The sequence below is a fragment of the Rhinoderma darwinii genome, unplaced genomic scaffold (genome assembly GCF_050947455.1).
Source record: "Rhinoderma darwinii isolate aRhiDar2 unplaced genomic scaffold, aRhiDar2.hap1 Scaffold_140, whole genome shotgun sequence".
Classification (NCBI taxonomy): Eukaryota; Metazoa; Chordata; class Amphibia; order Anura; family Rhinodermatidae; genus Rhinoderma; species Rhinoderma darwinii.
Window position 1 is genome coordinate 2,343,375 of NW_027461968.1, and position 24,126 is coordinate 2,367,500.

The 24,126-nt window shown below is 43.8% G+C and overlaps 1 long non-coding RNA gene across 3 annotated transcripts in view; it reads left to right on the top strand.

The window, feature by feature from the left end:
- Window positions 1-24,126, top strand: part of LOC142699171 (uncharacterized) — a 414,292-nt gene that overhangs the window by 181,605 nt on the left and 208,561 nt on the right. For all 3 annotated transcript variants that reach the window (XR_012866057.1, XR_012866056.1, XR_012866055.1), the window contains 5 exons: window positions 19,903-19,979; window positions 21,239-21,313; window positions 22,225-22,352; window positions 23,407-23,473; window positions 23,660-23,724. This is a non-coding gene — a long non-coding RNA (uncharacterized LOC142699171). The remainder of the gene's footprint in view (window positions 1-19,902; window positions 19,980-21,238; window positions 21,314-22,224; window positions 22,353-23,406; window positions 23,474-23,659; window positions 23,725-24,126) is intronic.

Sequence of the window (24,126 nt, forward strand, 5' to 3'; positions counted from 1 at the left end):
CCGACTCTAACCCTGCCACTTCACGGATTACCCACTCCAGGAACGAACTGAACGCCTCGAAGTAAGCGCAAGACACCGAGCAACCCATCGGGAGACACCGATCCATATAGTAAGCCCCCTCCCAGTAACACCCCAACAGCCGCTGGCTGTCCGGGTGCACCGGGAGAAGCCGGAAGGCCGCTTCCACGTCGGTCTTTGCCATAAGGGCCCCCGCCCCGTACCGTCGCACCCACTCAACCGCTGCGTCAAACGACGTATATACCACCGAGCACAGCTCAGGGGCAATGGCATCATTAACGGACAACCCCCGCGGATGTGACAAATGATGGATAAGCCGGAATTTATTCGGCTCTTTCTTTGGAACAACCCCTAATGGCGATACAACCATGTCCTGTACGGGACGAGACGGGAACGGCCCCGCCATGCGCCCTAACCCCACCTCTTTCCCTCAATTTGTCTGACACCACCTCCGGATAATCCATTGCCGACTTCAAATTCCGTAGAGAAAGGGGGACCGCGTGAACCGGGGAAGGGATCACAAAACCAAACTGAAAACCACGCAACAACAACTCGCCTTTCTCCCTATCCGGGAACCTATTTAGGTACGGCTCCATCTCTTCCCACCTCACCGGAGTCAGCCCCATGGCCCCCACCACTCCCCCCTTTGCCTTTACCTTTTTTAAAACACTTGGCGGACCCGTGCGAAGTCCCGCCGCAAGAGGAGCAAGAATGCTTGAACTTACATCCCGCCCCGAACTTGCATTGGCCGTCGTTAAACTGCCAGCACAAGCCCGACCTCCCTCCTGTCCCTCCCCCGATTGTCCCGATTGTCCTGAGGGGCCGGCAACCCCAGCCCCCCCCACTTGAAAGGACTGCCCGAACTTAGCCGGGGCCATTACCTTTAACCAGAGCCCAATGTCTTTATTGTCCCACCTAATGTTGGGACGAACCGCTTTCCTCTGACGAAACTGTTCATCATACCGCAACCAAGTCTGACCACCATACGACCGATGCGCCTCACCTATCGCATCCATGTACCCGAAAAGGGCGGAACAATTTTCCGGCGCCTTTTCCCCTATAACACTGGCCAGAATGGCAAATGCCTGTAACCAATTCACAAACGTCTGAGGGATTAAACGGTATCGATGCTTCTCCTCCTCCTCCTTTTTACTTTCCCACCTTTTACCCTTATCTAAGTTACATTTTTCCAAGGGAAGAAGCGAGAAAATTTCGACGTATTCATCCTTCAAAATTTTTTCCTTTACTTCAGTCTTTAAATGTGACCCCAACAACCCCTCAAAACAAACGTACACTTCACCTTTTGCTTTATCATCTAACCTCACCCTATCCACATCCTTATCCTTATCAGTTTGCACCGCAACCGTCACCCCCCCACCCTCCACCACGGGAACCGCCCTCAGGGGGTGCTCGGTTTCTCCGCCCCCCCCCCCCCCCGCTGCAGGGCCCCACGCCGCGAGCGGGGATGTAGCGGGCAACCTGCCCCCCTCACGATGCGCTAGCAACGCCTTTACACAGCCAAGCAATTCCTGAACATCTCCCCCCCCCTAACAGTAGACAACAACCCACTATTATCAACATCTCTAACTGCCTCCCCTTGGGAACCCACCCCGACCCCTGGGGATCTAAATATCACTGGAAATGTATGTAACGGTGAGAGTGACTCACCAGACTGCGTGGGCGCTGAGTTCCCACCAGCCGGGGCGACGGGACCCCCACGACGACCATCCTCCATCGGCACACTTCCGTCTTCACCCGCCTCCGGACATCTGGGGCCTGAAGCCGCGCCGCAGGCTCTACAGCCGTAAACACCGTCCTGGACCTCGGCATCACCACACGACGTCAGGGGCCGTCCCGACCTCCGCTCTCCCTCCACTGCTTCCCCCTCCCTCTGCAGCACCACCGATTGTGGCCTGCGTGACCGTCCAGGGACATCATCCAGCTGACAGGCGGGCCACCCAACTGGTGCATCGCCAGATCGGCCCACCGCAAATCCACGCGGTGTTGACCTGGAGATGGGAGGCTGTCCCTCTGGCCTGGGACCCTGCCCTCCACTCTCCGAAGGGCCCGACCGGCGACTGGGATTCCTCCCGGACCGGGACCTCCGCCCCTAGCGGTGGAAGCAGAATCCCGGCCCAAAGGGTCCCTCGAGGGGCTCCCAAGCCTGCGCCGAGCCCTAGGAAAATCGTCCGGGCTAAGGCGCTCTGGAGGCCGCACCCGCCGTGACCGCCGGAGGGGGGATGCCAACTCCTCTGGTGCAGCCTGCGTCCCGGCCGCACTCGTTCCCGCTGCCTCCTCTAGCCCTGCCGACAACTCCTGCCCCGAGACCGCCGGACCAGTCCTCCCGAGCTCCTCCTCAAGCCAGGCCATGCCCCGTTCCACCACAGCCTGCCGCACTTGCTCCATCAGGGCCTGCATCGCGCCTCAGGTCAGTCCTGTATGACAAGGGCTAACCTGCTTTCTTGGGGCGTGAATGGCGCGAAACTGTCCCTCACCCTTCCTATATGCCCTCGGTTAACCTCGCCCCCTCCTAACCACCCCCCCTCCCCTTCTCCTTTCTCCCCCTCCTCCATTTGAACTTTTCACCTCATTCCTTCTCCCCTGCAACCCTGGTCATGTCTGCCTCCCCCAATCACTTCGTGATGTGTCCGGCCTTTTCTGTACTGTATGATCAGAAGTAATGGCTAGATGTTTAAGAATCAGATTCAGATAAGTTTTAGTAATGATACTTAGTTCAACAGATAGAGAGGTCCTATAGGGGAGGACCAAGTCAATGTGAGCTTGAAACTCTGAACAAATAAATACCAAGTCAGGCAGAGTAAAAAGTAAATTTAGATTAAAAAGTTACTATTAAAATACAAACCACACAGCTCTTCAAGGTAGAGTTTGAGAAGCTGCATAATATACCCTCCTTCTACTTTGCCTAAATGGTGAGCAAATAGAAATTGTTCTACCTAAAATGGCAGAAAACACACCATTTTGGAGATGGAAAGGACGGCTAGAGGGGAAATGGAGGAGGCCGTAGTTTTTTAATTACATTTTTTTCCTTGGAGTTTTTTTTTCCCATTTGCTAACGATTTAGTCAAAGTAGCTCAAAAGTAAATGTCTTTATAATACATGATATTGTAAAGTAATGTAATGGGAAATTTTGGCGCATGTCCGTTTTGAGTAAAAATGTTAGCTTTTTGAGACTTTATGCAGTTTTCGCGTCTTTTCAAATTGTAAGTCGGGACCAGCGGGAGAGCGGATCTCCTGCATGACATATTTAATTTACACCTGCGGATATTATAGCTGACATCTATGCTAACTGGTGTAGATGTCAGTTTGTGCAGCACTGACAACCCAAGTTGCGCCATATTTATTCAGAGCTGTGGGCTTCTTGGAGTATGTTCACATTCAATTTTTTCTTTTCGTCAGAGGTATGCGTCGGGAGAAGTCTCTACGTATACCTCCAACGGAAGGCTGTATAGGCATAGAGTGGGATATATCACCTGAACTCCCCGGGCACAGCGTTACTTTAAGCACTAGGCTCGGAAAGCCCCTGACGTTAGCAACGCTCTGACTGGGGATTCTGCTCCTAGGGAAGCCCCTGACAACACTGTCCATAAATGGACACTGACGTTAGGAGCTTTAAGATGCCAAAATCCTAGGCCAGAACACTGGCATTGCACTGGCTGGGGATTCCACTCCTGGAGGGAGCCCCTGACGTCACTGTCCATATATAGATTCTGCTCCTGGAGGATCCCTTGATGTTACTGTCTGTACATAGACAGTGACATTAGGGGCTTTGTAATGTGAGAATTCCAAGTCGGAGCGTTGGCAGCGCTGTGGCCGGGAATTACGCTTGTAGGGAAAGCCTCTCACTTTACTGTGCATATATGGCTTTAAATATCCATATTTGGCTTTAATCTCTGGAGTCCCCAGCCAGAGCATCGCAAGCACTCACTGGCCGGGAACTCCTGATTTGGGAAAGCCCTTGATGTCACTTTCACTATATGGACAGTGATGTTAGGAGTTTAAAAACCCAGGAATCCATGGCCAGAGCGTCGGCAATGCTCTGGTTAGTGATTACTCTCCTGGAAGGAGCCCCTGATGTCTGTCAATTGTTATGGTAGTAGTTGGATATGATCTTTAATGAATTGAAACCATTTTTTTAAGCTTTAAGAACAAGGTTTGACAATGGTAAGTTCTACCCATGTGTATCTAATGCTGATATGTATCCATGCTCCTTACTCATTTTAATATTGTGTGATTGAACTTGGTAACTTGGTATGCTTGGCTGACTGTACTGTATGATCAGAAGTAGTAACTAGATGTTTAAGAATCAGATTCAGATAAGTTTTAGTAATGATACTTAGTTCAACAGATAGAGAGGTCCTATAGTGGAGGACCAAGTCAATGTGAGCTCGAAATTTTGAACCAAAAAAAACCAGAGTAAAAAGTAAATTTAGATTAAAAACTTACTATTAAAATACAAACCAGACAGCTCTCCAAGGTAGAGTTTGAGAAGCTGCATACTATATTCTAATGCTACTTTGCCTAAATGGTAAGCAAATAGATTTTTTTTTTCTACCTAAAATGGCAGAAAACACACCATTTTGGAGATGGAAAGGATGGCTAGAGGGGAAATGGAGGAGGCCATAGTTTTTTAATTGCTTTTTTTTCCTGGGTGTTTTTTTATTCCATTTGCTAACAATTTAGGCAAAGTAGCTCAAAAGTAAACATTTTTAAAATCCGTAATTTTGTGAAGTATTGTAATTGGAAATTTTGAGTTTTGAGTAACAATGTTAGCTTTTTGAGACTTTATGCTGTTTTCGCATCTTTTAAATAGTAAGTTGGTACCAGCGGGAGAGGGGACCTCCAGCATGACAGATTTAATATAGTTTACACTAGTGAGATATTATAGCTGAAATCTATGCTAGCTGGCGTAGGTATCTGTTTGTGGAGCACTGAACACCCAAGGTGCGCCAAATTTGTTCAGAGCTGTGGGCTTCTTAGAGTATGTTCCCATTAAGTTTTTTCTTTTCGACTGAGGTATATGTCGGGAGAAGACTGTACGTATACCTCCAACGGAAGGCCTCGACGTATCCCATTGTATAGGCATACAGTGGGATATGTCACCTGAATTTCGCGGGCACAGAGCTACTTTAAGCACTAGGCTCGGGACAGCTCCTGACGTTACTGTCCATATATGGACAGTGATGTTAGGGGCTTAAAAAAAAATCAAGAATCCACACCCAGAGCGTTAGCATTGCTCTGGCCTGGGATTCGGCCCCTGGTAGGAACCCCTGACGTTACTATCCATATATGGACAGTGACTACAGGGGTTTTAAGATGCCAGAATCCTAGGCTAGAACATCGGCAACACTCTGGACAAGGTTTCTGCTCCTGGAGGAAGCCCCTAACGTCACTGTGTATATATGGACAGTGACGTCAGAGGATTTGAGATGCTGAAATCCCTAGCCAGAGCATCGACAATGCTGTGGCAGGAAAAAACGGTTCTTGAGGGAGCCTGTGATGTCACTTTCCATATATGGACAGTGATGTCAGGGGCTTTCAACTATGGAGTCCCCAGCCAGAGCATCGAAAGCCCTCTGGCTGGGGGCCCCTGTCTTGGGAAGGCCCTTGACATCACTGTCCATATATGAACAGTGATGTTAGGAGCTTAAAAACTCAGAATCCACAGGCAGAACGTTGGCAACGCTCTGGCTGGGAATTCCGCTCCTTGAGGAGACCCTGACAACACTATCCATAAATGGACTGTGAGTTCAGGAGCTTTAAGATGCCAAAATCCTAGGCCAGAACCTCGGCATTGCTCTAGCTGGGCATTACGCTCCTGGAGGGAGATTCTGATGTCAGGGTCAAAATATGGACAGTGACGTTAGAGGCTTTGAGATGTTGGAATCCCCAACCAGAGCATTGGCAATGCTCTGGCCAGGGATTCTGCTCATGGAGGAAACCTTGACGTTACATAGATAGTAATATTAAGGGATTTGTAATGCGAGAATTTCAGGCCAGAGCGTTGCCAATGCTCTGGCCAGTGATTCCGCTCCTGGAAGGAGCCCTTGACGTCAATGTCCAGATATGGACAGTGATGTTAGGGGCTTTGAGATGCCGGAATCGCCGGCCAAAGCGTCGGCAATGCTCTAGCCGGGGATTCTGCTTCTGTAGGATCCCCTGACTTTACTGTCCATGTATCGACAGTGACGTGAGGGGCCCCACTGGTACTGGAATCCCCGGCCAGAGTGCTACCGATGCTCTAGGCCGGGGTCCGAATATTTCAAAGCTTATTTCAGTAGGCTTCGGTTTAAAATTGGCGTATAAAAATGCCAGTCTTTTTTAATTCCACCCATTGGTTATATGCAACAACGGGAGGTGAGGTCCTCTTGCTCGACAGATTTACTATAAGTTACATCAGGCATTGGCGTAAATTATAGCGGAAATCCATGGCAGATTGTTTCTGGCATCGATTTCAGTTTGTGGAGCCTTGACAGCCAAAGTTGTATCAAATTTATTAAGAGCCACGTCCAGTGTCTTCTGCATCATCGCATACTGCCCGCCACGTCTGGCGCCACCTGCCGCACCAGCCTCCATCCGTGCTGTAGCCACAGCCACCGTCCAGACTATTTCAGGTACCCAAGCATTACTGTCTGCCATTGACTTTCGCATAGACTGTGACCTTGTCAGCTGCCTCCCCGCTACGGCGGAGCGACCTAGTGGGTCCACATACCCTGTGTTCGTGACAGTACGCTCAGGCCATGGAACCCGCTGGCCAGCCCAAGACCGCAGTCCAGAAGATTTAGACAGAGATGCATGACCTACGCACACGTCAGGATCAACTCCTTGAGGCGGTGAATTCTATCCTTGTCCGCCTGGATTGACTCGCTGTTCCACCTCCGGTTCTTCCTCCTGAAGCTGTTGCTGTGCCACTGCCTGTTGCTCCTCCTGTTTGTCCCGGATCCACAGTTCCTCTGCCTCTTCCTCCTCGCTACGACGGCGACCCCAGAGCATGTAGAGGATTTCTCAAACAATGCACGATGCATTTTAGGCTACAGCCTCATCTCTTCCCCTCCAAGGAGGGCAAAGTGGCGTTTATTATCTCCCTCCTCGCTGGCAAGGCCCTCGCATGGGCAAACCCAATTTTGGAGCAACAAGGACGTGTATCCGCGGACCTAGCCTTCTTCCTGCAGTCCTTTCGTGCCGTGTTCGAGGAGCCGGGTCGAACATCCTCTGCTGCAGCCACTCTGTTGACCCTCAAGCAAGAAGGCTCCACTGTAGGGGAGTATGCTATCTCCTTCCATACCCTAGCAGCCGAGCTGGCATGGAACAATGAGGCACTGGTGACGACCTTCTGGCAGGGACTGTCCTCTCACATCAAGGACAAACTGGCAGCCCGTGACCTTCCTTCTACCTTGGATGCCCCCATCCTGTTAGCCTCTTCCAGATTATCGATTCTTGTGGCCATCGTCACCGGAGAGACATCACATCCTTCCTCCGCCTATCTTGACTCTGGAGCGGCTGCTAATTTCATCCAGCAGGATCTAGTGGATCGTTTTAGTCTACCCACAGTCCGTCTGTTGCCTCCGTGAATGGTCTACCATTGCCTGATCCGATCATGCTCATCACAGAGCCGTTGACACTACGGGTCGGAGCTCTTCACTCAGAACAGATCACCTTCCTGGTACTACCCAAGTCTATCAATCCTATCCTGCTGGGTCTGCCATGGCTCCGTCTACACGCCCCGACACTTGACTGGAGTTCTTGGAGAGGTTCTTCAATGGGGTTCCAGATGCCATAGTCATTGCCTGTCACAAGTCCGTCCTGTTGTGCCCCCTCTGCCTCAGTCACTTTCCGGTCTACCATCTCAGTATGCCAGTTTTGCGGATGTCTTTTGCAAACGAGAGGCTGAGACGTTGCCTCCACATCGGAATTATGACTGTCCCATTGAATTGGTTCCCTATGTTCTCTTCCCCGTGGACGAGTATATCCTCTCTCCTTGCCAGAGACTTTATCGATGTCAGCCTATATCAAGGAGAACTTGGAGAGGGCTTTTATTCGAAAATCTTCCTCCCCGGCCGGGGCTGGCTTCTTCTTCGTTAAGAAGAGAGAAGGATCTCTTCGACCCTGCATTGTCTACCATGGTCTCAATCAGATCACGGTCAAGAACAAATACCCGTTGCCACTTATTTCCGAGCTCTTCGATTGCATACGAGGAGCCAAATTTTTTTCCAAGGTAGATCTGCGGGGGGCTTATAATCTAATCCGGATTCGCCGGGGTGACGAATGGAAGACGGCATTTAACACCCGCGATGGGCACTACGAATACCTAGTGATGCCCTTCGGACTGTGTAACGCTCCCGCAGTATTTTTTAGGAGTTCGTTAATGATATCTTCCGAGGGTCTCCTCTATATGTGTGTTGTAGTTTATCTCGATGATATTTTAATTTTCTCCCCAGATCTGATGACCCATCGGAGGCATGTTCGTCAAGTTCTTTTGCGACTAAGAGAGAATCGCTTGTATGCCAAGTTGGAAAAGTGCACCTTTGAAAAGAGGTCTTTGCCCTTCCTGGGCTACGTCATCTCGGATCAAGGTCTTAAGATGGAGGAAAAAGAAAGAATAGAGGATCCAACGCAGTTAGTTAAAATAGAACATTGTTCCAATTTTATTTGGAGTATTTAAAACAAGATTAGTCCCGAGTGTAATACTTAGAGATAGATAGAAGGTGCCTACGCGTTTCAGACGCACACTGCGTCCTTCCTCATGGCTTTTTGCTAAATGACAGACTATCAGGGGGAGGTTTATATCCGGTTACCTACAGGTGGTAATTAAACCTAGTAGCTGCAACTAGTTCAGCAGGGTAATGCTATTGGATGAGCAAGGTAATGCTATCCAGCATATTGGTTTTTGTTACACAAGAGGGCGCACAACTAGCTTGAGCAATTTATGAATGGAAGCTATGTATCGTAATGGAGCTGTCCAGCAGAATGGTGCTGAACTGAAACGCCGGTAAAGTGTTATGTTGTTATTCTATAGTAGTTGTCATGTTTATCATATCATGGACACTGAACATGTCCAAAAATGATAGAAATACCAAATGTTCTAGTTGTAGTTTAATGAAATAATATTTAATTTGTAAGGCTGACGTATATAAACCTCTTTAATGCTCACATCGAGAGATTAAAAATATGTATTATAGGCTAAAAAATTCAATATTTCAAACAATTTAAAATTAGTTCTGAACTGAGAAGATTACTATAATTAAGTGTTTGGGGCAGACATGAATATTATTTTCTTACCCATAAATGTTATAACAGGTGGAAATAATGTACATCGTACAGAATAGTATGACCCGACAAATGCATAAAACCAAACAGATATCACTATAGTAATAGTATTACTTTATTAGCCAAACTTTTAATATTTTCTAGTTTGCTATTAATTATTCTGTAATATTTTTGTTCATTATTTTTGTTCCTTACTCATAATTAGGAAATTATGCGCATTGTATAGAACAATATGCCCCGACGAACACAAATAATCATTTAGATGGCATTGTGGTTGTGATATTACTTTACTAGCCAATGTTTTAGCATTCCTAAATTTGTGTTGCTGATTCTGTATTATTTTTATCCATTAGAAGTGGAACATAAGTTATTTTCTAAGGTTAAGTCCATCGGGGACTCTCATTTTTAGAGTGAATATCCAGTAGGCTTCTCGTGATAAGATTTTGTGTTTTATGTTCCCCCCTCTAATTGGTGATTTTACTTTTTCTATGGCATAACATTGAAAGCTTGTAGTAGATCTATTATGTTGGGTTATAAAATGTCTTACAACATTGGAAATATTTGCAATGTTTGGATTTTTTATATAACCCAGATGTTCCAGTATTCTCACTTTAAATTTACGGCTGGTACATCCTATGTACATGAGATTGCATGTGTTGCACTCTATAATGTAAATTAGTGCTTCACTATTACAATTGATGTGATTTTGGATTGTAAAGTTAGTTACATTATCTGAGTCTCTGAAAGTTTTTGTAGGTTTAGCATATGAGCAAACTTTGCAAGGATGTGAGCCGCATCTAAAAAAAAAACGCATAATGAAGCCAAGTGGGCTTTAAAGTATTTAGCGGAAGAACAGAGAAAGAGAGAGCATCACCTAAAGAGGGAGCTTTTCTGTGTACTACTTGACAGCCTTCCTTCAGAATATCTGACAAGATGTCATCATCCATAAGGATAACTAAGTTTCTTTGAACGATTTTCTTAATGGCATTGAACTGAGTACTGTACTGTAACACCAGAGTGGGTATATTTCGGATGATATTTTTGTTACATTTTGGTTCAAGGAGTAGATTTCTAGGTTTATGCTTTACAATGGAGGATGCTCTTTTTAAGGTCCATTCTGGGTACCCTCTTTTTCGTAGTCTCCTTTCTATTTGTTGTTGTTCCACTTGGTAATTGCTATCATCACTACAATTTATTTTCGTCCGGTACATCTCACCCACAGGGATTGATGATATAGTCTGTTTGGGATGGCTGCTTGTTGCATGCAGGATGGTGTTTCCTGAGATGGGTTTGCGATAGGTTTTAGTGTTAATTATTTCTCCTGATTGGCCTGTGAGTTCTAGATCTAAGAACTGAATAGTGTTTTTTTGGACCAAATGAGTAAATTTTAAGTTAAATTGGTTGTCATTCAGATAGTGTATAAAGTTAGGGATGTCTAATATATTACCCTCCCATATAAATAGCAGGTCATCAATGTATCTTGAATACCAATTGATGGATCTGCCAAAGGGATTAGCACTAGAAAAGATGAACAATTCCTCCCACCAGGCCATCACAAGATTTGCCAGGGAGGGGGAGAACTTGGCTCCCATTGATACTCCAGTCAGTTGTAAGTAAAATGTATTATCAAATTTAAAGAAATTGTGTGTCATAAGAAACGTGAGTACCTCAAGTATGAAAGATTGTAATTCATAGCTATAGGTACTGTGTCTGAGTAGATGATGTTCTAATGCTCTCTGAGCTATATGGTGAGGGATACTGGTATAAAGAGAGGTCACATCACAGCTCAACCATGTAAATTCATCTTTCCACTTTTTATCTACAAATGAGCATAAAACATCTCTTGTATCACGTAAATGACCCGGGGTTTTTACTGCTAGAGGTTGTAGCAGGGAGTCTAACCATTCCGAGAGTTTTTCTGTCATTGAACCTATCCCTGACACTATGGGACGCATGGGAGGAGGAACTATACCTTTATGTGTTTTGGGTAATGCGTGCATGATTGGGATAGTAGGGCATTGTACAGTAATATATTCTGATTGTTTTTTTGTCAGTACACCACTATTTAGCCCATCACTTATAAGTTTGTCAAGTTTCTTTTGAAACATGGTGGTTAGATTACATGTTAATTTTTTGTATGTGTCTGTGTCTTCCAACAACTTTAAAATTTGACTTTTATACATTTCCCTGTCTAGTACGGTAATGCTACCCCCCTTATCCGACATTTTAATCACAATATCGTTGTTATTTTTCAATGATTGTTTTGCCCTACTAAGAGCTTTAGAGATGTTATTGTAATGGCAGGAAGGAGGTGAAGGGAAAGTGAGCCCTAATCTACCCACCGCCCTGTCCCTGCCTACTTGCAACGACCCGCCCTAGGCGACGGGGTACAACTGGGCGGCGGTCCCTACGCTGTCTAAGTGCACGGGAGAACAAACAGGGAACACGCAAGGGAAGGGGCAGTAGCCACGGAACGCCGCGAGGAAACGGAGCGGTGAATGAGTAGTCAGGACCAGGATGAAGTGGAGTATACCAAAGTGAGCACGGAGAAGGAAGCAAGCCAGGGGCAAAGCAAAGCAGGTTAAGCGGAACTGCAGCAAGGCAGAAGCCCGGCAGAAGCAGGCTGGAGCAAGCAGCAGTGAGGCCAGGAATCCAGAAGAATTACAAGCACTGAGGAAGAGAACACGGCAGGTAATAAAGGACAGGGGGCGGAGCTAACTCCGACTGACCAGGCCGCGATAGGCTCTCCCACTCCTGAGCCTGCCACACTGGTTGGTGGGAGATGGTGTCAGTCGAACAGGTCTGGCCTCAGGTGTGGATTGATTAATCCCAGGAGTATACCTAGACGTAGTACCTGGCAGATCCCTAACAGTTATAGTCCCTTTTGCAGTGCTTGGACTTCTCGGATAGTTGTTGTAAATCTTTCTCTATTGCCCATTGGAACCTATCCATGGAGTCAGTCCTAGATGCCAAAGGGTAGAAACTCTGATTTTTTGTGACAAAGTCCATTGAGAGACTGATGTTCCGTACAGGAGGTTGGGGGTCCAAACTTTCTAGACATTGGATAGTCCTGTGTTCTTCAAATGACAGTGATCTATGATCATGGGAATTGATATTCTGCTCTTGTTGATTAATTTCTTCATTATCCGTTATTACTGATAGTGGGTTATAGAAATGCCTTTTAACTGTAAGGTTTCTGACAAACCGGTTGATATCCAAAAGCGTGTTAAAGGTATCAGACGTACGATTGGGGGCAAAATTAAGGCCCAAAGAAAGGACTTTGACTTGGTCTGGAGTTAACTCAGTTGAAGAGAGGTTAATCACACTTATGCTGGATAAGGGTTCTTGCGATTTCGCAGGCGGCGGTTTTGTTCCTGATCCCTTTGATTTATGTTTCCTGCCGCCCCTCCTTCCTCGTTTTTTGAATTCTTGACCTTGGTAATTGATTGATATATTTGGGAATAAGAATTCCTGGAGTTATCACTGTCTGAGGTTCCATTTATCCCCTCAAAAGAGTCTGGTTCAGAGGAGCTGAAACTGACTCTATTCAGACTAGTATTTGATCTCCTCTCTTGCTGCGGTTTTTAAGAATAGGTTTAATTTTATGTAGTTTGTCTCTTCTGTTCCATTGATATACTTCTTTATTTGAATAGTCTCTAAGATCTCTTTGGAACTTGTTCTTTTTAGTTTCAGCTATAGATTTATTTAGTTTTTCCAAATAAAGAGAGGTACGTTGTTCCAATGAAATGAAAGCAGGTGAGCTGGAAAAGGCATTAATTTGTTCCTTCAGTGAGAAAATATCTGTATCCAATTCTGTCAATTTGGCCTCCTCATGACTGGTTATTAATTCCATTAATTTTATGGAACATTCAGATAGTATAGAATTCCATTGTGTGTTGAACTCTTCAGAATAAACAAATGTAGGGCTTTTTCTTAGGCGTAAGCCTCTTGGTATCATCTGTTTCGTAATATAATTACGTAGGGTAGTCAGGGCCCACCAGATTTTGGCCTCCTGCACTGATAGGTTTCATGCATTTGTCGGGTCATACTATTCTGTACGATGTACATTATTTCCACCTGTTATAACATTTATGGGTAAGAAAATAATATTCATGTCTGCCCCAAACACCTAATTATAGTAATCTTCTCAATTCAGAATTTATTTTAAATTGTTTGAAATATTGTATTTTTTAGCCTATTATACATATTTTTAATCTCTCGATATGAGCATTAAAGAGGTTTATATCCGTCAGCCTTACAAATTAAATATTATTTCATTAAACTACAACTAGAACATTTGGTATTTCCATCATTTTTGGACATGTTCAGTGTCCATGATATGATAAACATGACAACTACTATAGAATAACAACATAACACTTTACCGGCGTTTCAGTTCAGCACCATTCTGCTGGACAGCTCCATTACGATAGATAGCTTCCATTCATAAATTGCTCAAGCTAGTTGTGCGCCCTCTTGTGTAACAAAAACCAATATTCTGGATAGCATTACCTTGCTCATCCAATAGCATTACCCTGCTGAACTAGTTGCAGCTACTAGGTTTAATTACCACCTGTAGGTAACCGGATATAAACCTCCCCCTGATAGCTTGTCATTTAACAAAAAGCCATGAGGAAGGACGTGGTGTGCGTCTGAAACGCGTAGGCACCTTCTATCTATCTCTAAGTATTACACTCGGGACTGATCTTGTTTTAATACTCCAAATAAAATTGGAACAATGTTCTATTTTAACTAACTGCGCTGGATTCTCTATTCTTTCGTTTTCTTGCATTACAGCCTAATGTCAGCTGTAAGATACTGCTGACATCCGGCGATGATGGCACCGACTCAGCTTCTGAGCCGATGCCATGCATTTGTCGTATGGCTACGGCAAAATGCGGGAAGCACTAGCTTACCATGACATATCCATCCGGAAAATGTCGGGAAGGGGTTATTTGCATTGAGCAGCAATACGTCACCCCTACTGTACCAAAACTACTCCAAAAGACCACATCTTTGAGAAGACCACCCATGGTTTTTCTATGACATTATAAATTTTCTTCTATCATATTCAATTTGGCTATTTCATTGAGATAACAACGTTTTAGAAGACGACTTTTCACTAAAGTGTCAGAGGGTCGTTTCATCAACAACATTGGTCATTGATGCAGTAAGTAATACTTGAAACATCCACATTGAGGTTTACACTAAAGACATTTTCTGTGATCACCTGCTAGCAGAAAACGTGTAGATAACTGACAGCACAGCGACATCTGGTGGCCTTGATGTGTTTTACAGTATGTGATGTACTCTGCCTAGAAGAGCTGGGTTATTGCAGCATTATTAGTAGTAGAATCGGAGTTGGCCGCAAATTACAGTTAAATAGAAGCGTTACCTGCAAACTCAGAGGTGACGTCAATGATACTCAATAGGAGACACCTGCAAGGAACATTGAGAATATCGGGAAAACCAAGAGCATTTCACAAGGTTGCTTGGATCTTTATTTCGATAGAGAACATTACTTACCCATGATTTATGGTAAGACCGCAAATCGCACCCATCTGTGTTGCTGTCAAACCTTGGCCGTAACCTTTTAGCCACATCAAATGCTGTCATATGTGGTCTAGTCTTTCAAGATGATAACTACTTATATTCACTTTAGATAGTCAGATGAATGAACAGGTCACTGACTCCCACAAGATCAGCACACTCCTCTCCTGCTGCTTGGATCTGTCCAATGATCTGATTGGCTACTATCCCCACCCTCTTCCAAATACTGTAAATACTAAAGAAAATAAACAAAAATGTAATTGAAAACTAATGAATGTGTCGCAATCAAAGCACAATACACAAAAATGAGTATAAAAAACATGTTAATAACGATTCCAAAAACAAAATCTTTAATGTTTCATGAAAATGGAATTTTAGGAAACGTCGGTCACTTTAAGGTTGTCATGACTACTATCCAACCTTCTGGATGGTCCTGGATTTTGATGCAGAGCCGATCTTATTTCTCTGTCTGCGTCCTATCAGTGCTAAGGGTGGAGTTTTCGAATCTGTTCAGTTTTCTCATTGTTGTTTGTGATTTCATGTGTTTGCATGTTTCTGATCAAGCTTCTGTATCACCTTGACTGTTTGGACTCTTTGAACTGGTCCTCGACTTTGTCTTTGGATTTTCCCTCTTCTCACATATTTGGACATTCTGCTCTTGGCTGGTTTTGACCTCTGCAAGTCCTGGTATTCTTCTGTTTTGGGATTTGGACTTTTAGTATTTCCTGGTTGTGAACTCCGCTTGCTGTTTACCCTCTATCTGTCTGGTTTCCGTTCTGGCATTGCCTGCATTGCACCTCCTGTCCAACACTGTATTCCATAAAAGCAACCTGCGTTCTATGCAGCCAAATCCAACCTGCCTTGAGGTGGGCTCTGGTGAAGACCATAGAGTAGCCTTAGACTATGCTGACCAGAGTGGTGATGGACTTGAGGTAGCTAATTTACCTGCACACTTCATCCAGACGGTCTCCAGCTGCCTTTGGGGAATTTATCGTATAGCAATTCCATAAACTTGCACTCTGGGGAATTTCTCAAGTAGTGATTTCTTGACATTTAGTCTCCCTTGGAAAGGGGAGGCCGTCTCAGTGCCAGGATAAATGGAGAGCAGAAGACAAGACACGACTCAAAAAGAAAGGATCCTTCTGTGTGACACTAAGTTTCATTAGAATTCAAGAGAATTACTATCCCCAGAAATGATCCCAATCCTCTCATGTATCATATAGGAAAATATTGTTCAAATCCTAAATAATAACACGATGCAAACCGCACTCCCACTTACAGTATATATAATATGAAACTCTACATGCAGTGATATATTGTATCTTTTTATTTTATTCGTCACCATACACCATGTAAGAATTTCATATCCGTGTGCATCATAGGAAAGTCGCCATCACAGCGAACAATATTGTGTCCAGTCATGTAGAGAGGGATACGGACACTATGGTGAAGAAAACTACAGGGGCGGCTTTGGATATGTTCTATGCATAGGGAAATTTATGTATCAATTTCTTTCGGTTACAATATCTCTCCCACAGCGTTACCTTAAAGAGGCCCTGTCACCAGATTAAAAATGCCCTGAACAACGTGATCTCGAGAGACCACGCTGTGACGTCACTTCCGCCCACAGGTCCTTCGCCTCTAGGGAGTTCTATATGCTTACCTGCACTGTGTGATGCTGCCTCCTCCGCTGCTGCTGCTGCAGATCCGACGACTGTAACTTCTCATACGCCTGGAGATAATCTATGTTCAGTCTTAAAACGCAGGGATGAAGGACCTGTGGGCGGAAGTGACGTCACAGCGTGGTCTCGCGAGATCACGCTGTTCAGTGAAACCAGCTTGGGTGTAATGAAGAGAAGTGTATGATGCTGATTGGTCAGCGTCATACACTTCTTTGTAATACGCCCACTTGGGCATTAAGAAACTAATTTGCATAATTGTAATAAAGGTCATAACTTTGCTGAAAAAAGATCGTTTCTCAAAATAAAAACCACTGCTGTTAACTACATTCCAGCGCCCATAAAATGATGTAGGAGATAGGGCATTTTTAATCTGGTGACAGAGCCTCTTTAAGGCCTCCTTCACACACAGAAAATTTCTGTCATTTTAAACTGCACCGAAACGCTTCTAAAAACATCAGCGTTATTAAAATGAAACAAGCGTTTTTTTTAAGGCGTTTTTAGTGGCGTGTTTATGTGGTGTCATTTTGTACGTGCTTTGTTTTATGGCATTTTTGAAGTCCTATATAGAATCTATTGAAAAAACGCCTGAAAAAAACGCTATACCCAGAGTGTGTGGAAAAAAATGCCACTGATCACAAAATTGCCTCAAAAACGACACAAACCAGAACGCAGTTGTGTGTAATGCATTTGATATTTTACTACAGACTTTAATGTAACATCTGCAGCACTTAATACAGCAAGAAAAAACACCACAGAAACTGCATTAAAAACACCACAACGAAAAGCACAAATACGCAGCAAAGCGCTGTGTGTGAATCCAGCCTAAAAAGGGTTGTCTGGGATTTGGGAAAGGAAAACCCCTGCTCCCCAAAACAAATTTAGGGTGAAGCAAGTAGCGATGACTGGGTAAGGTCTGCAGGAAATGTGCATGTGAGGGCAGGTTCACACCGCAGATCTTTAGGCTGAAAATACGAGGCTGAGATTAAAAGAAGACAGACTCTGAATCCGGACGTTTTTTACAGCTGATATTCCAATCATTTATTGAGCGTATTTTGAGGCATATTTTCAGAGAGTTTTTTAACCCCTTAATGACCGCCGATAAGCCTTTTCACGGTGGTCATTAATGGGCTTTATTCTACAGCGCCGCCATTCCACGTCGCTGCATTAGAATAAAGTAGACAGAGCAGGGAACTGTCAAAGCTCCCTGCTCTCAGCTGCCAGAGGTAGCTGAGGGCTGGGGGCGTCCCTGCTCGACCGGGTGAGATCGATATTAGTATCGATCTCACCCGTTTAACCCTTCAGATGCGGTGCTCAATAGCGTGCACCGCATCTGAGTGGTTTTGGAGAGAGGGAGGGAGCTCCAACTCATCCCACTGACACCCGGTGATAAAATCGCTGAGTGTCTGTGTCTCCGATGGCAGCCGGGGGCCTAATAAAGGCTGCCAGGTCTGCCTGTAATGAATGCCTGCTAGGTCATGCCAGAGGCATGTCCTAGCATATGCCTGTCCATTTTAAACGGACAGGCAATAATACACTGCAATACAAAAGTATTGCAGTGTATTATAATAGTGATCGGAGGATCACATAGTGAAGTCCCCTAGTGGGACTAGTATAAAAGTAAAAAAAAGTTGAATAAAGTTAATTTAAAAAAAAAATGAAAAACCCACTTTTTCCCCTTACAAACTGCTTTAGTATTAAAAAAACCACAATAAAGCAAAAAAGATGCACATATTTGGTATTGCCACGTCCGTAACTACCCCGACTATAAATATATTACATTATTTAACCCGCACAGTGAACGCCGTAAAAAATAAAATAAAACACTATGGAAGAATTGCTGTTTTCTGTTAATACTGACTTAAAAAAAAATGTGATAAAAAGTGATCAAAAAGTCGCATCTACTCCAAAATGGTACCAATAAAAACTACAAGTCGCACCGAAAAAAACAAGACCTTATACAGCTATGTTGACGCAAAAATAAAAAAGTTATAGATCTTCGAATGTGACAATGGAAAAATGTAAAAAATGGCTTGGCCATTAGGGCCCAGAATGCAAGCAGGGGGAAGGGGTTAAAGTGTCATGGGAAAAAAGAAAAATCAGCTTCTAAAATGCTTCCGAAAGGGACGTGTCCCTTCTTTTTTATAAAGCGTAGTTTTACGTGTTTAATAATTCAGCAGCAAAAAAATACACCTCATATGAGCTGCGCAGTGTATTTCCTATTAATATTAATGGGAAGCGGTTTGCAGGCGCATTTCAAGTGTATTTTGGAGCGTAACACGACCATTTTACGCTCTGACATACGCCTGAAGATGAGCCGTGTGAACACGTCCTTTATATGTAAGCTGGGAATACTCCTTTAAGACCCATTTACACCGATTTTGTATCCCTAATAATTCCCAATATCGGTGGCGGCATCTTCAATTAAAATGACCTCCTGTGACCGCACAATCACCATGACGTAACTGTACATCATGGTGGCCTTATGTAAGACAATCCATGGTGCACAGTTATGTCATGGGGGCTTAAGGGGTTAATGTTATGGCTGAACGGTGTATAATCATCAAGGGCTTAATAATAGGGGTTACAGAGGTAAAAGTCTCACCGGGGGCTGGTGCCTGAGGGGGCTTAAAAGAAGACACAAATATTATAAATGGCGCACAGTCTATAAAGATAGTCGCCTATTGGTCGGTGTCTGTAGCGTCTCCGGAATAAAGAGAAAACGTTATTTCAAAATGAGCTTGTAATGACGAGACGACCACTTTACAGACAGAAGTGACAGTTTTACACATAATTCCAATTTCTATAAGTGACACTAATGATATAATTGTTCTGCAATATGTCCCCTTCTATGTACAGATGTGGAGATCTTTAACTTGACTTTTAATGCATTAAATACACAGCGGCAAGAAACTTTAATTTCACTTTTTCAATGGTTTTCAATGACTTAAAGAGGCTGTGTCACCGCATTCTACGTGGCCTGTCTTCTACATGTGATCGGCGCTGTCATGTAGGTCACAGCAGTGTTTTTTTATTTAGAAAAACGATCAATTTTGACCAAGTTATGACCTATTTAAGAAAGTTATTAGCATAAATCTAAATGCCCAACTGGGCATTTTTTTTTAGCTTTTGACCAAGTGGGCATGTATCTTCCATGCTTATAAAACAGCAGTCCCATATAACGCCTATATCCAGTGTATACACAGACAGTCTATCCAGGCAGGAGGAGATAACCGATGATGTAACCGATACTGCAGCCACTTATGATGTCACTGATGATGTCATAGACAATACTAGTCGCTAAGTTCTCTATGTGCAGCTGGATTCCACTCACTTTGCACTTGATATTTGATCAGTGTGTTTCCTACAGATCAGGATTTTTGGCCTTTTTCTCCAATTTTTGGGAATAACATCTGGACCAGGACTGTGATTGACTGTGATTGACAGGTAAGATGCAGCATTTTATTATTTATCAGCTATAATATCCGTGTTATTAATTATACATGTTACTGGATACATGAAATATCTATGCTCTAGAATTCTGATATAAGACCAGATTCACACTGGACATTACTGCAGCAATTTATAACCAGCATCTCGCCACAACTATCTGACTGTAGAAGGATTTTTTTGCCTGTAATTGACAGGGTTGTTTTTTGTGTTTTTTTTCAAGTTCCAGTAAAATGTTTGTATGAACACAAGTAAAAACTGAACATGTGGATTTTACATTCAGATTTCGAGGTTATTTAGTTCCCCATTAAAGTTACAATTTATTATTTCCTGAAAATTACAGCAGTCAGTAATGTGTGAATGGAAATGTGAATTCTCAAGTATTTTCTAGGACAGACATGCCAGGAGAGACGTCAGATCCTCTATAATTTTATATGTATGTTCTGTCCTTTGTATAAAATGTCTTATTTACCTTTTAAAGGGATTTTCCATAACTTTATTATTAATAGTAAATATCAGATCGGTGGAGATCTGACTCCTACTACCCCCATGTGATATCAGCTGAGTAAAGGGGCCGCACCACCCTGGTCAGCCACATGTCCTCTTCATTGTTTACCAGGAAAGCTCCATGCATTTGGTAGTGGCTGTGCTCGGTATTGCAGCTCAAAGAGAACCAACTCTGGAACGGGGCCCCCTAAACCCTGTTCTACCTTTTTGTGTTCCGGCTGATTTCCTACTATGAAGGGGGAAAGCCCCATATAACTGAATAGTAGTTACCCAAACAGCGTAGCTCGCATGCTATGCTGCTTCCGTAGCTGCCATTCACTACTATGGGAGTTAGAGAAACAGCGTAGTTCAGCGAGCTACGCTGTTTCCGTAACTCCCGACCATGTAATCTGTAAGTGGCCGGGAGTCAGTGTGAGCACAAAATGCTAGAACAGGGTTTAGGGGGCCCCATTCTAGAGATTGGTGTACAGGTGGGACCCGCATTTATCTGACGTTTATTACATATCCTGTGGTTACGTCAAATATGTCGCTCATGGGAAAACGCCTTTAACATACTGTACACATTTCTTACAGGATGGCGGTGACGGACACCTCTGATATATGTCATATGTTGGTCATCTGTCACCTATAGACGTCAATGTTAAATAGTGTATACGTGTAATGTATAAGTTTATAAGTGTAACCTCTGGTAACATGACAACTATTCTTGTATCTATCCTGTGATCAGAGGTTTTGTATCTTTTTCTTAGATCTTGTCTGAACAGATCCCTTGATTAGTCCCAGAACTGCTGCTGCCTGGACAGTCTCCTGAATACAGTGCTCAGGTATTGATCTCTCTTTCCTGTAATTTACCTTTCCTGCATATTACTCACACACGTCCCAAATTATCTGGTCAGAAAACAGACGGCACCTTTGTGTATGACTGAAGCCATTCCTCCATGTCACATAGGCAGATAGATCCCTGACACGTGGCGGCAGTCATAGTTATCATGAACACTCTTATTCTACTGACACCAAGAAGTTCACCAAACAGTCACATATTCTTACTCCTGGATATAGAGCCAGACATAGAAGACTGGGGTCCTCATAGCAAAGATCAAACTGGGCCCTCCATTATGGGGCCCAATGTAGCTACTGAGGAGAGCCGGGCGTGATGTTTGTTTAACTCTCCATTCCCTTCCCATGACCTTTGGGACAATTCTCCACCGCTTTGCTTGCTGCCAATGTAGTTCCTCTGGAGAGCGGAGTCCTGCACAGGTTGTCACCACCCAGCCGCAAAGAGGAGAGGACCAACTCCATTACCTGCTATATAGTGACACCAAATCCACTGCTGTCTAAATCTATAACTGTCAAATTGTATTTTCCATGAAGTGTAATCTTATATTATAATATTTTATTACAATTAACCTCCAATCCCAGGGATGATGGATTATCTCTTCTATGTATATAATACTGGTCATATGTTCTGGACTTGTCTGTTCTTATGACGAGTAAATAATTGCATTTCCCATAAAATTATAATGCTGGAGCATCTCCTCTTAGCACTCTGAATTTTTCCATTCCTCTATAATTCCGCCTGGGAATGTTTGAATATGGGGGATACAATATCTCTTGTCTATAGGATGTGTCCCTAAACATTATGAAACTGTCAGCACTCATTGTATTGTATCAGACCATGGCCATTGAGAAAAGAGAATAACGTCACCCAGTTGTCAATTTCTTCTTACATTTCCAGGAGTAATAATAAAGTAACAGCCCAATGAAGAGCTCTGTGATGGTCTCGGGTCCAGGTGTAGGAGGGCTGCTCCAAAAATGAGGAGAGCGCCCAACTAATGCCCAGCATATAAAGTAGGAGAGTCCAAGGTAAGTGCCGAATATTTCTTTATCTCTACACACGTTATATCACATATTTACTGGCTGGATGGTTTATAGCAATAATGGATATTTTCTCCAAGAGCCCAATTTCAGTTTTCTCACATTGTCCCTCAGAAAACAAGGTTGTTCTTCCTAATATTCCTCGCTTCAATGCTGGGGGTGGTAGATGGAAGAATAGAAAAAAATGTCCTACACAAAATGTAGTGACCGCTTATTACTGACAAGCTACAAACCTGTAATATATTAGGAACAGAGACCAAGAGCCTGGAAACCCGGTGTGGTCAACTATGGCATCCAGACTAAGCTGCCACCCAAACTTATATATTGTCAGGTAACCCGGTGCATGCCCAGAATATTCATTACATGTATCCACATTATATGTATCCAGAGACACCACAAAAGAGAGAAGAATCAGAAACTCCACAGTTCTCTATAGTTTCCCTTAAGTTTAGGCTTATATAGAGACATAACTATAAGCTCCGGGGCCTTGGTGCCAAATCTATACCAGGTCCTGCCAACTATCATATACCATATATAATCTGCACTCCCACAGACACAACAGGCTTTATGTAAGATGGGGTCCTGGGCAACAAGTAAAGTAGGCTCACCCACCCACCCCATCCCACAGGGTCATGTTTCTATACAGTTTTTTATATTTATCTGGTGGTCTAGGGCTGTGAAAGGGTTCAGTGTAAATTCACTGGTGGTTTAAGACAGTAAAGGGGAATTGTTTTTTCATTGTATGGTGGTCTAGGGCAGTCAAGGGGGCGACAAGTAAAATCAGGATTCCTCCAGGTGATGGCGGCATTGGGGATTTGTTCAGATTGTGACCCCCTTATGCCAGTCATGGACACCAGGGCCTGTACAACCTCTTCACCCCTATAGTTATGTTCCCTGGGTCTACGTTACATTACAAAATGTGTTCAATGTCTCACTCGCCCTGTGATAGATAATGACATGTGTGACAGTAAATATATTATTATACATTATAGATATTGGGTTATTTTATGTATATGCAGTAAAGCCATTATGTATATTACAGACATATAAAACATGTGAATATGCGGCACCAGTGACAGCCGACATGCTAGAAGATCCACCGTATATATGTAAGTATTATAGAAAATAACAACCTATAGAAATTCTATAATGTGATGTCATCCAGAATGTTCCTATAGAGACACATGAGAGGCTGCGGGAACAAATTCCCCAATGTTGTCAATTGGCTGAACATATATTTGTTGATATGATGACCCATACTAAGCTCACATCATAATTTTAACTTTTCATTCCAGAAAACCTTGGGATCGGCTGCCTGCTGCCAGGGGGACTCTCTGAAGTAATATTTCATCTATATGAGGTATATCCATCTTTAGTTATTATATATAGGGATAGGGATTGTGTAGGTAATGGGTTTCTTTGTATAGTATGAAGATGGCCATATGACTGGCGGTGCCATGTAGTCTAGGGGGGACACATAAGGGAACAATAGGGAACGGTTTTGGCCTGAAGATAGATTTAAGGTAATTGGTTGAGGGGACTAGGGGTACAGTAAAGTTAATTGGGGATTAGGGGTGGAGCAGTGTTGGGGGATATAAGGCACGGTCACCCTGCCAAGAGCACTTGCCACATATTATTGCCTACAAGAAATTCATTAGCCCAAACCTTTACATGCAATCTAATAGACATTAGGACGCTACTAGTTACTTTCGGGGTGGCAGAGGGCCCCCTGACCTGCTGGGCCCCAATGTAACTGCACAGT